The 17,407-nt window shown below is 31.8% G+C and overlaps 1 non-coding gene across 1 annotated transcript; it reads right to left on the bottom strand.

Moving 5' to 3' along the window:
• Positions 1 to 11,417: 11,417 nt before the first annotated feature.
• TRNAT-UGU lies at positions 11,418 to 11,490 on the bottom strand. The gene has a single exon. It is a non-coding gene; the product is annotated as a tRNA-Thr (tRNA).
• Between the last annotated feature and the right edge of the window lie 5,917 nt (positions 11,491 to 17,407).

The raw sequence follows: 17,407 nt of genomic DNA, 5'->3' as shown, positions 1-17,407 counted from the left end.
TCTTTAATTTAATGTCAGTTCTCTACACTTACAAAATCAAAGCTTCAAGGAAAATCAATCATTCTCAAAATGAAATATAAAACTGTCACAACACATGTGGATGGAGAAATCTGAAATCCAACTAGTTCTTAAAGTAGAATACTCAAGTTGTCCTTCAATAGGTTAAAATTAATCACCTAATTAGCTTCAGTCACCTTTCATAAGCATAAAGCAACAAAATTTACTTGAGAACCCTCTCTTCTTATACAATGCCAACACCTAATTCCAGTTTATAAAATCCGAACCCGCTTCAATTGAAGAAAAAAATGTGCAATGTGCAACCTTACACACACCAAGCAAATTTGACAATAAGTAAACAAAACACGCTAAAATTGTTGTTAAGGCTCTAACATGTGCCAAATTGTTAAAACCTAAATTTGTGAGCAACAAATATATAGCATCAAACATCAATGCCATTGCCAGGTGCAACAAAAGAATGCGAGTAGGACAAAAAGAAAGCAAATGGATTCTATTTAAGAATACAATAAACATGAACCCTAGTTATAGATTAATAAAGAAACAAGATTACAAAAACCCCAACAAAACAAGATCACAATCATACCCTTTACGATGAGTTGCAACAGTGAGTGAGCGGACTGAGGAGATGGTGAGTTGCGACTTGCGACGGTGAGAGAAAGGAGATCAGAGATGGCGACGGTGGGAACTGAGAATCTAGGATGAGAATGAGATGAGAGTTAGAGTTGAAGTGATTCACAAATTTAGGGATTTCATTTTCAAATCCCTTTTTTTTTTTTTTTTTCTTTTTTTAACAATAAACGGATACCCGCGGATTTACCCATATAACCCGTTGATAATACCGGCCAGGCTGAGTATGGTTCCAGAAAAACAGGTCTAATACATTAGACCCGTACCCTATATTTTTTACCCAGGTACGGGTCAACCCACAGGTTTGGACCCGTTTTGCCAGGTCTAATTCTCATACAAAAGAAATGGGATACGACACGGAAACCCCTAAAAGTTTTAGGTTTTTTTCAACACCCAAAACTGTTAAAAATTATCAGCTACACCACAAATTATATTTCGCTTCAATTTATGGGGTGGTGTCATAAGCACCCAAAATAATGTTTGTCTCACACATTTTTTCTATATACACATATCAATACAATTCTAAAATGATTTTCCTAATCAATTTCTTTAAAAAAAAATAAGATTAATTTTATTTTTCATTTCATTAAACATGATCTTTTGATTATCAGTTAAAATTATAATAATTTTGAAGAAGAATTTAATTTTAAAAATGTTAAGAATCTATGTAGCAAGAAAATAAGTGTAAAGTGTGCTTTATTAGGTGCAAATAGCCCCATTTTGGTATACTATACCGGGTAAAAGTTTTATATAAATGTATAGCCATTCATATAAATATTTTGATTTAAGTTCTTAAATTTTTTTTTCTAAGAGGTGGAATAGAAAAACCATGTTGAAGCATAATGATTATATATATGTAATGTATTATATCTTCTATAATAGGCCTCATTCTGTTGTCATTTCTGAGGAGTTGATGACTATTTATAGCCATTACCTTGACATTAAAAAAGAGTTCGACCCAATGCTTTATTTTTGTCCAAATTGATCCTAATTCGATATTAAAAGTATTTCGTTGTGTGCTAATTATAAGCCATCATCTTGTTGCCTTCTCCATCATTATCAGTAAGTGTTAATCACAAAGGTTTATACTGTATCTTGGAGATTAAAATATTAAATTCAAGTAAAAAATGAAATGTTCCCCAAAAAAAAAAAAAAAAGTAATAAAAAAGAAGTATGTATTTTAGCCCTTAACTTATTTTAAATATGGAGTTCTATTGATAGTTTTTGAAAGTTGAAGGGGTCCATAGTTTCCCCTACAAATTGGAGCTTTCTTCGAAATTCCATAAATAACTTCTTCGAACATTTTTTATCACAAGCTGTTGTTTCCCACAAATTACTTTTTCAAACTTTCCTTTTTCGAATATCATAAACTTTTTTTTTTTTTCCTTTTGGTTATAATTCATTATATATTTTTATTGAGTATATGAGGTATCCAGGACCACATCGGAGTTTACCTAATCCTTAGGGTCATGAAACACCATACAAACTCAATAAATCAAGGTAATTATACAAATGTGGTTGACACCTCTCTTGCAACTCAAACACAAGATCTTCTGGGTATAACCAATGTTTTAAAACCCGGTCCAGCCCGGCCGGTTCAACCAGGACCCAGAAGCTTCAACGGATCGGGTTTAAATTTTTCCTATTCACCCAAAACCCTAGGATTTTCGGTGATGATCGGCGAACAATTGATAGCTGGAATGTTGGGGCTTTTGAAGAGAAATTTCTGGTGAATGCAATGGTGGTGACGGAGTTGATTTCTGGTGAGTAAATCGACCGGGAATCGAAAAAAAGGGTAGCAGCAACAATGGGATTTTTCTGCTAATTGACAAGGCTAACGAGGGTGGGGTGAGGTGGGTTTTGGTTGGGAGGAAAAGGGGAGTAATTTTGGGGTGATAGGGAGGGTTGTCGATGTCGGAATCGATGGGATCCGGCTTGGAATGCCGACGCCGATGTCGATGAGATCTGGTTGAAATCAAACCTATTTTGGCTAGATCTTGGGTATATTTTGATGGAAATGGGCTCAAGGGATGATTGGGGTTGCATCTAGGGTGTCGTCGCCACTAATCAGTTGCCGGTCGATTTGCATTTGGGGTGTATTTGATAAATTTCAAACCTATAGGGACTTAAAATTTTTTAGGGTTATATTTGCTAAATTTTAAAAGTTTTTGTCATCCGGTCACTGGTCAAATCGGTTAAACCGATCAACCCGAGATCCAAAACCTTTGCCAGGCTTCACCCAGGGTTGGGTTTTAAAACACTAGGTATAACTAACCCCAGCGATTAGGGAGTTTGTCATTTGGCCATAAAGGGGAGGTCATTCTATATTTTTCTCTTTGTTTTTTGATAACACTTTTCTTTTTTATTTTCTAAATTCTTAAAATTTAAAATAAATTTGTTTTCATTTCTCAACAAGATCATAATAAATTCATACCAATTTTAATTGTTTAGAATAACTATTTAAATGAGGTTTTTTTTTTTTTTTTAACCTTTTGCCTTAAACATGATTTCTTCTTCAACGTGGCTTCTATTTCAAATGAGATTAATATTTTGTGTCATGGCAATGTAATCTTACTTTTCAAGGTTAAGTTATTGTAATATAAATTGTTTATATACTTAAACTAATGATTTAAAAGTTGTTAAATTAATAACCTTTAATGTTTTCACTCAAATTCATTGCATTATATTTAATCCTTCAGTATATAAATGTAAACAAAAATTATGTATTACAACAATGGTATATTATATAGCTTTTGCCTTCCAAAAAAGTTATCTAATATTTTTTATATTATTATTGATTGTTATAATTTCCTAATAATCGTATTATAATCAAGTGATAAAAGATTAAATATATTATAGACAAAAATAAATTGAAAGCTTAAAACAAATGTTAGTCTCAGTGTCTCACTCACATTTTATCTACCTCTTATATATCAAGTAGTTTAATAAATAAAATCGATCAACATTACAAAATGAATTGATATTTATATAAATCAATACAAAAACAAAACAAAACATATAATAAAATTTTATTATTTATTAGTAAATGGATTCCATAAGGTAATTTTTTTTCCCTTTTCTATTAGCAAGCATCACATATTCTTGAAAATATTTTTTAATGATCTATACCAATATTTTTCTTATTCTAAGTTGAAGAATAACTATGAAAACAAACATTGTATTAAAATAACGAAAAGGTAAGTTTCCTTTAAAGTGTTAGACTAAAAATTAAACTTTAATTACCACATTTTCTGTCTTCAAAAAAAAAAAAAATTTAATTGTATTTACCATCTTGATTCTGCCACTGACAATGAGATTGTCTCATATATATTTTAGTTGTATATTTATTTTAAATAAGCTAAGCTTGAATATTGTTTTGGATAAACAAATAGAAAATCTATAGTTCCAAGTTTAATTTCACAAATTGATTAAAAAATCAGTGTTTGAAGGTACTTCAAATGTATTTATTCTTCATATTGATACATACACATTAAGATAGCCTGTTTCTATCTCTTTTTATTATCCAAATCTAAGGGAATAGAATTAAAATACATGCACAACAATCACCATCGAGTGATTTAACGATCAATTAAGACTCTTAGATGTATTATTGAAGGGGTATTGAATTTGATCCATTTGCATTGTTAATAAGAATGGTCATCGAGAGAATTTACTTGATTAAGCTACGCATAAACTGTCTGGACACCCTTGATCATGGAAAAAAAACAAAAAAAAAAAAAAATTACATGCACAACTTCTATTTATATGTACATTGTCCAGGTTGGCAATCCATGTGATTACAATCTGAGACGTACAAAAAATGAAGAAACAAACACACGTTTATTTATTTTATTCTAAACCGTCTGATTGAGAAGCTGTGAGTCTCTGACTTTGTCTCTGAGAAGAACTCTAAAACCCCATCACTGAGAGAAAACGTTGGGTACAATCAAGGTATCACATCAATGATACGATAAACCAATGAAATTAATAATTATTACCCACCGACCAAAAAAAAGAGGATCCTTATTTGCAACGTGACAGTTTATTATTGAAAAAAAATTAAATAAATATTACATCATATTATATTATATATTATTTATTTATTTATTTAATTATAATCACGATTTATTGATCTTAATATGGTATTATGGTGCCCGCCTTCTCTTAGTTATGACTTTTTCACTATTTACAAGTTACTAAATTTGTTTATCTCCAAAGGAAGCTGCAATGAATTGTTGCCTTCTCTATTATTAGTTGAAATATTAATTTAGTAAAATTTGTTTAAATTTAATTTAATTTAAACTAATTAAAAAGTAAATGTAATATCCAGTCCCAAGTTTCAACTTCGTTTAAATTTATTTACTTTAATTTATTAATCATCTAGTCAGATTATTTATAAAAATAATTGTTCACACCCGCCCTAATCCCAAGCGCATAAAATCTCAATTAATTTAGACAAACTTTACTTGAAAGCATAAAATCACTCGATTCTCCCTTTTATAATGAGACTCGTCAACGTGGCACATCCCTTTATAATTAAGCTTAATTAATCAAGATTAAGCATCATCATTAGCAACAAAGCATATTTAAGCAACATAAATTAAATTATTAAAAGACATTTATGAACAATAAAGATTGACTCATAACACGATTTTATAAACTCTCTCTCACAACCTTGATATAACAATTCGTAATTGATCAAACAAGAAAATTCATCAGAAACCAATTGCAAGCTATCACGTAAGGGTTATATAGTTTGTGAGATCGAATTATAAGTGTAGTATTACTCTATTTATGAAACTTCAAAGAAGTTTTGTACTTGAAGGTAAAATTAATGAAACGAGCAATACTAGTCTACAATAACAAAGAGGGCGTACAAAGATAATTTCCACTCTTCATCTTCATGATTTTCTCTCTCTCTCTCTCTCTCTCTTTTTTCATTTTTTCTTTGTTTTTTCCTTTTTGTTGATGTCACTTTATAGTCATCTTTATATTGTCTTTGTAAGAATAACATTTTTCATTCATCAATGGTCCTTTAAAATACGTTGGAATATTTTGCTGGGAAACAACACCTAAATTTGAAAGAATAACAATTTTATTGGTTGAAAAATTGAATGAAAGAGTTTTAAATTTGATTCGTGGGTTTTCTTTGTCTCACTAACTTGACTATATTTTTTTGGTACGACTATTCTCTAGGGAATTAACTAGATATTTATAGGTTTATAATATGTCCATGCTGACCGTTTTCGGCCAGATATATAGCCATTAAGACTAGCACGGATTTAGTTGTTAATGGCTAGCGTAGATCTTATCATTAACAACTATAAATCTAATTGAAAACAGTCAGATCAGTGTATAATCGCTTAAATTCGATCGGTCATGTGCCATTTCGATGACGTTGATCAGCAATAGATGACAGTTGTAAGATCCAGTTGTAGTCTTGAATAATTTGGTTTAAGTATAAGAGTAATAATGTCTTAAAAATCTTGTGTATAAAGATAAAATAATTTATGAATATTCTTATAAATTGTTTTACATTATTGTCTAAAATTTTTATTAATTAAAAATAAAATATAATAAAAATATGAATATCAAATAATCTTATAATATTTAATAATATAGTTGTATTTAAATTATTATCCCTGTAACAATAATTTCAATTATAAAAATATTTTAATACTTGTCAATAATTTGAGATGACGTTAGAGAAGCCCAACCAAACATACACTAGTACTTCAGTGGGTGTTTTACTTCCTTTTGTATCGAATCCCTGACACGCGCACACGGCTATGCTACCTATCGTCTGCTATCTTTAGCCACCATTACCGCTTGCTGTCATGGTGTGATTAAATCCCACCGGATCCGGTTGATGTCGGTCGGGTTCGGCTGCTTAGCCGTGATCTTACAGTCTAGCCGCGATCGCATGGGTGGACTCGTCTGTTTGACCGTTTGGACGCGATCGCATGACCGGATTTGCTCCGATTCAGCCGTTCGACCTGGGTTGAATACTTTTGTCTTGCAATTACTTTTGCCTCCTCTGCATCCGATTCCGATATTCTTAATCAGGTTTCAAATCTATGTTCGATTAATTAATGGTGCGACTGTAGAGTTTTATTTTCTCAAACCTTAGCAGTTTGCGGCATGTCACTGCTAGTTGCCATTTTTGTTTTATCTTTTGATGGTGAGATTTGGTGTTTATTGTTTCTGTTTGCTTTAAGATAGTTTTTGCGTTTATTGGAATTAATTGTTGGTGATTTATTTATTTACTTTTGGTTTTGTTTATGTAGTGTCAAGTGTATTTGGATCATTAGTTCTTCATTACTGGCCTTTTTTTTTTTTTTCTCCATGTTTGGTGATCGTGTGCTTAGAAGGTGTTTGGTAGCTTAGTAGATATTGAATTGTAAATGTTGATAATAAAACTGAATCTTAACGTGCTTATTGGGATTTATGGTTTTTGACTTATGACTTGTAACTTGACTTTTCAAATTAGGATAGTTGAAACACGGGGATAAATGGATAAGTGTAAGGGGGCGATAAGTTTTATGATTTTGGGCTTTGGTGGAAGGATTTTGGATGGTTAAATGGAATTATCAGGAAGGGAGTTTTATCAAGTTGAAAAGAGAGAAACTGGATAGAGACAGAAAATAGGAAATTTAGAGCATGGTTGTTGATTATGTTTTACTTGAATGGTGACGCTGACAGAGCATATGGGGGGCTATTGGGAGCAGCATAAAGCAATTACCATTAGAAAAAGGGTTTCTGTGTTCACCTGAATATTTTTACATGTCAAATATTTGAAATGACCTTGAAATTTAAGATAATCTAACTAATGTTTACTATACTGTTTTATTAAATTTATGGCCTATATCAAGATTAATTGGTTTCAAATCCCAGTCTTGCCATAGAGAACTATAGTTGGCTATGATTTGGGATCTAGAGCATTAGGTCTACAACTTAACAATGCCTTAACACTTGAGTTATGGGCCTTGAGCTTGGGTGATTTGTTAGTTAACAGGTTTGTAATTTTAGGAAGCTCATTGCTAGCATCATAGATTGGATAGGTATCAGCCCAAAACCTTGTGAATTGGTCTTTACAGTGCTTCCTCTATCAATTAGATCCTTTATTCATAGAATAAAGTATCTAGGCATATTTATTTCTTCATAATTCGACTTCTATGAAGTTGCTTCCTTTGCTACAGCTGATAAAAATCATTTTTTCCACGATGCATATGTAGAAAGCCTTCTTTTTTTTTCTTTCTAGTATTTATTAGTGTATTTGCTCTTTCTTCCCCTTTTTCCTTTCTATAGTCAAGATAGTCGAACGTAATGACAGAACACAGCCATATTATTATGAGCTTGTGGTAAGAACGGGTTGTAGTGCCCAAAAATAATATTCTAAAGCTTTTGTATTTTCTCCTTACTTGTGTGGATCAGGCCTATGTTATAGAGTATATAGCTTCGATCATAGGGATCAATTTCTAGTCGCATAGTTTCATAATAATTCTGTAAAGCTTCTGCATAATTTCATTCGGATTGAGCTGATATCAGTTAAGGTCTTCATTATATATATAAAATTCAGATGAGTGTTCCCGGTTACTTGTGAGCATGCTTATGTAAATTAAAGAACTTTGTGATTTATTTTAGATATATATAAAAATTATTAGATTTATAATATACTTTTATGTGATTTAAGCCCAAATGATGAGCTAGATAGTTGGATGCCCGAATCATATAAAGCACGACCGGCCTAAAGATATTAATAGCCCAAATGATAAGCTATTCCTACTATTACCCCAAAATGTTTAAAATAGGTGAATTTAGAATGACAAGTTTATGTTTGGAATAGTTGTATTAAATAATAAACATCATTAATCTATGTTTGAAATTGATATAACTTAGACATTAATCACTTCATTTTTAATTTCTAAAATTTAATTGAAAACTGAGACAGAGAAATAAATGTAATTAATTCAAATCAGAACATTATTTATCATTCACATTCTTTCTCCAAATCAAAAACCTATAGAATTTCGGATTTACTGTTATGATAATAATTAATTTGGTAATGAAATAATCACAACTTTGGTTTAAATGCGTTTATCAGTTTTAAAACTGAGCTTGTTTTCTTGTTTTCGTTATTTTAGTTTTTCATTATCATTTTCCTTTGCTGAAGCAATATTATTGAGAAGTTATAAGTTTATTGACTCTATGCATACCATAAGGTATCATGAATTTAACTGTAACTTTTATCAGTTAAAAAATGTTTATTTAATTACATGGTAAACATAAAGTAAAATATGTTTGTTCATAATTTTTCTTTCAATGCCCAATTAGTCAAATGCATAATAAATCATCTTGCGGAACTTCTTCCCTCTTATTATATTTACCACAATTGATATGGGGCTACGTGGCTTCATAATCTTTTTGCATGAGAAACTCGTTTGATATTATATACTTGTTAGATGACTTTACGGGGACTTGTCAAACCTTCTTGTTGAAATACCTTGGTTATACTATTAATTCACATCTTTGGATTGAACTTTGTGAGTTTTAATTGTTTTGGATTTGATGTCAAGGAGTCTGGTGCTGTTTTGTTACATTATGTGTAAGTATGTACAAGGTGTATCTGGCTATTTGAATGGACTTTTGAATGATACATTCTTATAATATGTGGTAGTTGTGCTTGTGTTGGAAATGGGGAATATCACTATTCATATAGCTTTTCTTGTTTCTTATAAAATAAATGTTTATTGGTAATCTTATAAAATAAGTTTCGTTTCTTTGATCATCTTAGCGCTTCAACGTCTAACAGAAATTAATTTTTATCAGCTTCTGCACTTCCGTTACTCAACTTAAGTGGATTAACGGACTAAACAGACTTCGCACTTCCGTTACTTTTGTACAGCAATTCATTTTGATCAGCCTAACTTCGTTAGTCCTTGTCCATTAATTGTATTTAACTAACTTTTGAACATTAACTAAATTCTTCATTTCTTCAAAATACCCTATAGATGCTGATGTCAACAAGATGGTGTCATGCTGACATCAGCATGAAAGTGTTATCCGATATGAAAAGTTTAAAAATTATAAACCCTGTAACAAAATAAAATCTGAAATCCAAAGAACACTGTAACAAATACAATAAATCCAAAATCCAAATCCAAAGATCAAGCTATAAACTAAATAAACTAAAAACCAATGTCCAAATCCATTTCAATTTTAATGTTGTGGAGACCTACTAAATGATGACATTCTCGGTCTTTATCTCTTCCTTGACAACCAACAACAAGAAGCAATCATACTATTAGATTCAATTTAGTATTCTACGTATGAAACTTTTGATTAGTAAGAAACTGCATAATTAAACATTAAGTAGCATAGCAAAATGTATTCAACATGCAGCTTACAATTTTTAATTTTCAATTTTCAATTTGCAAACTGCAAATTTCTGTATTTAATTATTATGCTTAAATCAACAGCAATATAAGACCAAACAACCGCTTGAAAACATAATTTTCTGTATTTAATTAAGAAGAAACTACATATTTAAACATTAAGTAGCATAGCATTCAACATGCAGTTTGAAAACTGTAATTTTCTGTATTTAATTATTGGTTGAATCGTTTCCTAATCACCTGAATCGTTGAAGAATAATCCCCAACTTATCAATAAATGGAGGCTCTATCAAATTTTTGATTGAAAATTGGTGCATTCCAAGTATCCCCAACTTTGCACTAATGAATATATCAACATAACACAACCGCCAAATCATTAATTCAGAAAAAAAAAAAAAAAACATTTATCAAATAGAAAGAATTAGACCAAAAAAAAGGCTCTCAAACCAGAAGGTACTGAGGAGCTCCCAAACCAGAGAAATATTTGCGCAAAAACCAGAAGCTCCCAAACCAAAAATGAAAACTAGAAGAAAGCTTAATCTATATACACAAGCATTTTTTCAAAACAACAGCATTGCCATATCCAAGTGAACCCACAAACCAAACCCCACAGGGAATATCCACTAATCATCAATTTCACAAATAAAATTCCCGAAATATATAAATATAAATGAGTAATACAAACAAATAAACTAAANAACCGAAAAAGGATGTTATCCAAACGCATTTCAAGTAATTGTAATAAAACTTGACCCGTTGACCCCTTGGCTTTTCCGGCGATACGAACATATTTAAGTAATTGGCGTTCTGTAAGACCATAATGAAAACGCAATTTTTGTTTTTCTTCTAAACGAATACGATATTGAGATTTTTTTCCGGAGCGTGATTGGTTTCTAAGATCGCTTCCTGCCCTAGGCCTTTTACTAGTTAGTCCCGGTAAAGCCCCCAGACGGCGTATTTTTTTAAAACGAGGCCCTCGGTAACGTGACATAAAGACTCCTTTTTTTATTGAAATTGTACAAAAACTAAACAAAATTAAAACTGAACTAAATGATAATGATAAATAACGTAAAATCCACTCCAATAAACTATTGGAATACAAAGAGTCAGAAGATATATTCTCTCAATATACAGATTTTTTTTATTGTATATACAATATATATAAATCAATAAATCACAAAAATTTTCCTTTATTTTCTTCATTTATTTTGCCAAGATCTAACCCTTTTACCCCAATATATATTCCTATATGGAAGTTTATATGACATAATATAAATGGCGTGGTAACTCTTGGAAAAAGGTGAAAGAAGTCTTTTCAATCTTATTTTTTTTGAAAGTACATTAAAAATCATGTAAAAAAATGAAAAACTATGTAAAAGCCGGCTATCGGAATCGAACCGATGACCATCGCATTACAAATGCGATGCTCTAACCTCTGAGCTAAGCGGGCTCAACTAAAATAGTGTATACAAATTCACTAAACTACTAGATCGTATTAATTAACTATTCTATTCATATTTTTCCTTATCTATTTAGAATTCATCATATTTTCGATATTCTAGAACAGAATATAGCTCAAATAAATAGTGACTATCATTAAATAAATAAAACAAAACCTTAATTAATTAATATAATATAGCAATATATCGACTTTCTAATTTTGATTTCATGAGTTTCTAAATAAGAAAATTTTAATTAGACCGGAAAGCTTTTTTTTTAAGTTAAATGATATCTGATTTGAAATTCTTGGTTTTTTTGTTCTAACCTCATGCAATTATNTTTTTTTTTTTTATATAAATTTTGTAAAATTTTGTTTTAACCCTTATAATTTATGCTTATTTCAAAATTTATAGGAGGTTTTATGTAATTGTACAAGGGACTAAACCAAAAATGTGCAAAGAAAATTGGGCCCAGGCCCGGGCCTTGGAAGAGGGCCCAATGGAGGGATCGGGCCCTCCTCCTTAGGCCTGGTCCCGTTTTGGGACCAGGCCTCCTAGGACCACGTTTTTGGGCTGGGTTTTTGGACCCGGTCCCAAATGCCCACCTCTACCTCACGCCATGGTTATTAGTATCCTACGATATGAGTCGCCAACGATACATATCAGAGAGTATATCCAAAAAAATTTTATATGTTGATATGTATCCTTAAAAATATTAATATAAACCGATACAACTTTATTAATTTGGGCCGAAGCCCCAAAAAAAAAAAATTTCGGGTCAAGTAGGAATAGATCGAGTGGAACTGGGTCATCTGACCCAGTTCACTAAAACACGCCCAAATTTATCCTTCCCTAATTTTACCCTAGTTAGATTCACTCCTAGTGAAAGAGCAGTTGCACCTCTTCGTCCGCACTCCTCAGCAATTAAACCAATTAAGTTGGACATCACCCGAGTTGTGGACGAATTTATTCAAGTAAATTAAGCTGCTATTTTTCTCTTTTCATTACATATTTAATCCCTTGCTTTTTGTTGAAGACTTTACAAGTAATATAATATTACAAAACCTTTCATTTGTTCGTCTTGTTCATCATAAATCAAAAAGTGAAGAGGAATACATATTGCCCATTTTGCGTGATGAAGATGGAGAAAGTGAAGAGGATAGATGCAGAGACTCAATGGAAGCTGTTCTAACAAATGGAGTTGACTGCCTTTTTTGGGGAAAGAAAGGAATTCTTCTATCGAATATCGAAAGGCCATAAAGCATGAAGGAGAAGCCTATATACACTATGTATACGTAATGAAAAAATACACTATGTATACGTAATGAAAAAGGATCTCAAAAATGACAACCCGAATCTTTTTTTTTTTTTTCTTTTGAAGAACTAATTAATCAGACAAGAATAAAGATAGAGTCCCATTCTACATGCCATGCAATATCAATACTGGCAACAATGAAATTTATAGTAAGAGAAAAATTCATCGACTTTAGAAATTGTGAGGGTTCAAGTCCCTCTATCCCCAAATCCCCCAAAAAGGGCCCATTTAACTCCCTAACGATTTATCCTATGTTAATGGTTCCAAATTCGTTATGTTTCTTATTCATCCTACTCTTTTTCATTTACAAACGTATCCGAGCAGAATTTTTTCTCTTGTCACACACAAGTCGTGTGGTATATAGGATACACGTACAAATGAAAACTTTTGAGCGAGGAATCTACATGTGAATGATTCACAATCCGTATCATTGCTCATACTGAAACTGACAAAGTCTTCTTTTTTAATATTCAAGAAATGCAATTCCCCGTCCAAGACTTTAAGACTGAATTTCGTCTTTTTTAATTGACATAGACCCAAGCCATCTAGTAAAATGAAAATGATGCGTCGGTAATGGTCAAGATAGCTCAGCTGGTAGAGCAGGGACTAAAAATCCTCGTGTCACCAGTACAAATCTAGTTCCTGGCATATGCTTAATTTGTATGAGTATCTATTCTCCAAATTAAGTGATATGGATCAACATACATATTCATTAGATATACATATTCATTAATAGTATAGATCCTGATACATACATACTTATCCATCTAGCTAGGTGTCTAGAAATAGACCCCCTTTTTTTTTTTCTAGATGAGTAAAGAGTATATAAAGTATGTATATGTAATAAAAGAATTTGATTCTCTTTCCTCTTCTTTTCATTTGTTCATACTATGTCTCCTCTCATTCAAAAAGAATGTTAATACATCATAGATATTTGAAAGGTTAAATTAGTTGGTTGAAAGACCCAACCCAAAATCTGGTCTAGCAGAGTTGAAGGAAGGGTGGGAATATCCAATATTCATCTCAGATATAGTACAAATAGAATGCTATCCCTTTTCATTTCGTTCTATATTTTTTTTATTTTTTTTATTTCTTCCTTCTCTATTATATGACCCTCTAGAGCCCATCTAAGTGATGTACGCGATACAAAGTTCATGATGCAGAACTCTATTTTTTTAGTTCATCCTATTGGCTCGGCTCATCCGAAATAAGCATACTCCAATTTTGAGAATCTCAAAGAATTCTTAATTGTATTGTCTTTTTTTTTTTTATATTTAATTTATTTATATTTAGTCCATTCATAATATTCATAATAATAATACAAATAGACTTCAATTCCTCTATTTGATCTAGACAAAAACGTACAAATATTTGTTGAATAGCAGGAGTTGTAAAAAGGAAGATTGTTTTCTTCAATAAGCATCTTGTATTTCATAAAAATTGGGGGCAATATAATCCTTAGATAAGGGCCATCCGATCCAACTTTCAGGCATTAAGATACATTTCAGCCGTGGATGATTATCATAAAAGATCCCAACATATCATAAGAGTCCCGTTCTTGAAAATTTGCACTTTTCCAAACCCAGAAAACAGACGGAATTTTAGGGTTACTCCTTGGACCAAATACTTTTATGCATACCTCTTCCAGTTGATCTACACCATACTCTATTCTCGTAAGATGATACACATTGGCTAACAGTCCGCTCGATGCTACATCATAGGCACATTGGGAACGTAGATAATTATAACCATATACATATAAAATGACAGCAACGGAATGCCAATCCTCGGGCTTTATTTGTAAAGTTTCTATTCCTTGGTAATCAAAGCCCAAAGATCTATGAACTAGCCCATGTTTGACTAGCCAAGCAAACAAACGACCCTGCATCTTTTTTATCTCTCCCGCATTTTGATTTCTATATGTATTTCACATTTACAATGAAATTTTTGAATTTATGAAAATGAATTCGCTCTTTCTTATTGTGTACAAGAGAATCCTACCTAATTAACGAATTCGGGGGAAGATATGAACTTTTGTATTTGAAAAAGGTTTCCAGAGGGATTTCTGACGTAGATGGTGGTTGATAAAGTAATTCTTGATCATAATTTCCAGTAGGAGTACTACATACAACACGAAACTTGCGATTGGTAGTAAAAGTAAACAACCGATTCTCCTGTTGCAATCGAATTCGTTCTTTATAGATTTCTCGAGATATTTTCTTATGAAGTTTTGTTATGACATCTATAACTGCCTCTAGTTTAGGCGGGGAAAGGGGGGGGGGGGGGGGTGTGGGGGGGAATGAAAAAAAAAACAATTATAATAAAAATTATAACCGTTGGTTGGCATGTGACCGTTGGCTACCTGTAATTTCTGTTAATTTTTTTTTTTTAATAAATTTTGTAAAAAAAAATTTTAACCCTTGTAATTTATGTTTATTTCAAAATTTATAGGGGGTTTATGTAATTGTACAAGGGGCTAAACAAAAATGTGCAAAGAAATTTGGGCCCAAGCCCGGGCCTTGGAGGAGAGCCCAGTGGAGGGAGCAGGCCCTCCTCCTTAGGCCTGGTCCCAAAAGGATCGGGTTTTTAGGCTGGGTTTTTGGACCCAGTCCCAAATGCCCACCTCTACCTCACGCCATGGTTATTAGTATCCTACGATACGGGTTGCCAACGATACATATAAGAGAGTGTATCCTAAAAATTTCTATATGTTGATATGTATCCTTAAAAATATTAATATAAACCGATACAAATTTATTAATTTGGGCTGAAGCCCAAAAAAAAAAAAGTTCGGGTTAGGTAGGAATAGATCGGGTTAGAATGGGTCACCCGACCCAGTTCACTAAAACACACCCAAATTTACCCTTCCCTAATTTTACCCTAGTTAGATTCACTCCTGGTGAAAGAGCAGTTGCACCTCTTGGTCCCCACTCCTCAACAATTAAACCAATTAAGTTGGACATCACCCAAGTTGTGGACGAATTTATCCAAGTAAATTACGCCGCTATTTTTCTCTTTTCATTACATATTTAATCCCCTGCTTTTTGTTGAAGACTTTACAAGTAATATAATATTACAAAACCTTTCATTTGTTTGTCTTGTTCATCATAAATCAAAAAGTGAAGAGGAATACGTATTGCCCATTTTGCATGATGAAGATGGAGAAAGTGAAGAGGAAGATATGTTACCCATTTTGCATGATAATAATAACACTAGTGGAGATATAGATATTTACATTGATCTTGGAAATGATATAGATTCTTAATTTTGTGATTAATTTTGATTATGTAATACCATAAATGAAAGCCAATAATATCACAAAATTCGTTAATTAATCTTGGGGATGATATTAATTTTTAGAAAAAAATTTATTATTTTTTAAAAAGGCGTATCCTATGATACGATACGATACGATTAGCGATACACGATTCAAAAAATTAGATTTTTGATATATGATACAATATGCAATTTGACAACCATGCCTCACGCCGTACAATCAAAATCATGGACAGACCCATGTTATGGCCTCAGGTGAGTTGTCATTTTCACCAAACAAGAAAAGAAATTTGGAACTTGACTTAAAATTTTTTTTTTTAGCACACACCAAAGAACTCCCTAACTAACTATTCTACTGGAGCTTGACTTGTTCACACTTTATCGACTTTCATTTCCATACATTAACTCCCGTAAGCTACCAAACTATATGAAATTATATAGTTGTATATGAAATATATTAAATAATATAGCTTTTCATATCAGCACAACATTAGCGTAGCATTAGCAGAACATTAGCTCGACATATTTGACATAATTTAGTACTTCCATTGATCATAAACTATGTGATAAAATAACCCATTTGACATCTCTACCCTTATCGTCTATTTGGATTAAAAAATGGAAGCTGGTTTTTAAGCACAAACAAATCATTCATTACAGCCTTTAGCAACCCTGGTTTATTATATACACGGTCATCAATAAGGCCTTTACAATAAAACCTATAAACAAAGAGATTTCAGAGCAAGACTTGCCATCAATGATAGAAACTCCACATTTGTGCATGTATATGATACACGAGCTGACTCAAATGAACCAATCATTCTAAAGAGGTATTGCACTACTAGGAAGCTAAACAATGAACTTTTCTAGATCTTTTTTCTTGTTTTCTTTCACTAGCTGTGATAATATTTATTAGCCTCGATTAACTTTTTTAAGATGAAATTTGGCTGGTAAAGGTAATGAGATGCAATCCTTTCTTTCACACTATGATATCTGCTAATGCTTAGGGGATTATTGAGTACTAGAGCCCTATTATGCTTCAGTGCCCAAAGAGCGAGTATGTGTTTGTATACAATTTTTATTATCATTACAAGCAATTGTATTATATAAGATATCTATAATAGTTCAACATGCATTTATGGGTAAAACTCTTGTTATATTTAAATAGATCACTAGTAACTTACCTAGAGTTATATAGGAATATCCAAGATGACATAATAAACAAAGTGGTTTGTGATTATAAGCCATTGCTCAGTATTTAATTTCTCTGAACTTACATAATTCTACTTATATAGTAGCTATTTGTATTAGCTACATAAAAATAGGTATTTGACATG

The sequence above is a fragment of the Pistacia vera genome, unplaced genomic scaffold (genome assembly GCF_008641045.1).
Source record: "Pistacia vera cultivar Batoury unplaced genomic scaffold, PisVer_v2 Contig754, whole genome shotgun sequence".
Lineage (NCBI taxonomy): Eukaryota > Viridiplantae > Streptophyta > Magnoliopsida > Sapindales > Anacardiaceae > Pistacia > Pistacia vera.
This window is presented reverse-complemented; position numbering and strand designations above follow the sequence as displayed.